Raw genomic sequence first — 1629 nt, 5'->3', positions numbered from 1 at the left:
ACTTTAAGTGAATGTAGCCATGTCTAAACAACAGAAAAGCATCCAAGATGCAAAGGCATATAGGGAAGGATGATATTTTGAGAAATTACAGTTTATTGGCGGTGCAGATCCTTACAAGTTGGGTCCCCTATTCTTGTATCCATGACGACCCGGTGATTTTTCCTTCAGTTGCATATCTCGATATAGTCAAATAATATCAAATAATTAATTTATTAATTTTCATTCCAGCAGCATCGAAGACGTTGAAATCAGGCAGTCAGCGCCCAAAGTGCCTTGGCCGGTAAAGTTCATGTTTATTTCACCTCTGACCTCAGTCAGCGTCACACGCCTGAAACCCCACCCGACAGTGATGTCACAGGGTCCTGGTGTACACAGGGGCCACATTCAGCCCCAACAAAACAAGGTTTAAAAGCCTTAAAAAATGGGTCCAGTCCATTTCCCTTTAGATATTTATTGGCCCTTCAACAGGCCACAACTGGGCAAAATTAAATAATGCTTGTTAGGCATTATAGCAAAAATAAATAACAAATATATACACTCTTTGTATTGCAGATAACATAAATATTAACTGATAACGAGGCACTGCTGGGATTTGGACCCAGGATCTCCTGTTTACAAGACAGGTGCTTTAACCACTCAGCTACAGTGCCTCCTACATGTTTGCCTGTCATCCGAGAATACAATGATCTAGTGACCAGGGTTCCAGCGATCCATCCATCTTGGTCAAGCAGCTCCAGCAGGGGACCCCAAACTTCCCTTTTACGAGCAACTGGGGGATCCTGAGGCGTTCCCAGGCCAAGTTAGAGATATCATCCCTCCACCTACTCCTGGGTCCTCCCCGAGACCTACTCCCAGCTGACGTGCCTGGACCACCTCCCTAGGGAGGCCCCCAGGAGGTATCTTGACCTGGTCACCAGCTCATTTTTGTATCGCAGCACATCCAGCTGCTAGAGCTTCTCAACGATCTGGAAGAGCTCCATGTTGGAGGGAACAGTGGACGTCAGAAGGCCCTGTTGTGGCCGTAGCCGTGCTGGGCCCTGAAGCGTCCACCCCAGTCTGGTTCAAATGGTGACTGGTCCACCTGGTGGACCGAGCTTCCCTGACTCTAGTTTAATGTTTGTGTTTCTTGTTGTTTTAACAAGTATAATATTACTGAAATGTAATTAGTACTGGGTTATATTAGTGTGTTAAAGCAAAAAGGAATACATTACTTTATTTGCGTTACTTTTGTAACACGTTACTCCCAATACTGCCAGTCAGTAGTCTGTATGTTTAGCTTATCCAAGGTAAAAGAGAAATTAAGACTTAACATAGCAACAGCTCATGGAGGTGCTGTGGCTTAGTTGGTTAAAGTGCCTGTCTAGTAAACAGGAGATCCTGGGTTCAAATCCCAGCAGCACCTTGTTATTGCAGAGATTATCTCTGTTTGCATCCCATCATCATGTCTACCCAATCCCCCTGCTACCCATTAAACCCTGGTTGCAAATGAAAAAGGAACACAGAAACACTACATTAACACAGACTTAAGATCAGAGGTGGGTAGTAATGAGGTACATTTACTTGAGTAAGTTTTTGAAAAAAATGTACCTCTAGGAGTAGTTTTAAATCACTATACTGTTACTTGATTAG

At 43.8% G+C, this 1629-nt stretch overlaps 2 non-coding genes across 2 annotated transcripts; one reads left to right on the top strand and one right to left on the bottom strand.

The window, feature by feature from the left end:
• Positions 1-577: 577 nt before the first annotated feature.
• On the bottom strand, positions 578-650 carry trnat-ugu. Its single transcript has one exon. It is a non-coding gene; the product is annotated as a tRNA-Thr (tRNA).
• Positions 651-1328: 678 nt separating this feature from the next.
• Positions 1329-1402, top strand: trnat-agu. The gene has a single exon. It is a non-coding gene; the product is annotated as a tRNA-Thr (tRNA).
• The last annotated feature ends 227 nt before the right edge of the window (positions 1403-1629 follow it).

The sequence above is a fragment of the Etheostoma cragini genome, unplaced genomic scaffold (assembly GCF_013103735.1).
Source record: "Etheostoma cragini isolate CJK2018 unplaced genomic scaffold, CSU_Ecrag_1.0 ScbMSFa_57, whole genome shotgun sequence".
NCBI classification, from domain to species: Eukaryota; Metazoa; Chordata; class Actinopteri; order Perciformes; family Percidae; genus Etheostoma; species Etheostoma cragini.
This window is presented reverse-complemented; position numbering and strand designations above follow the sequence as displayed.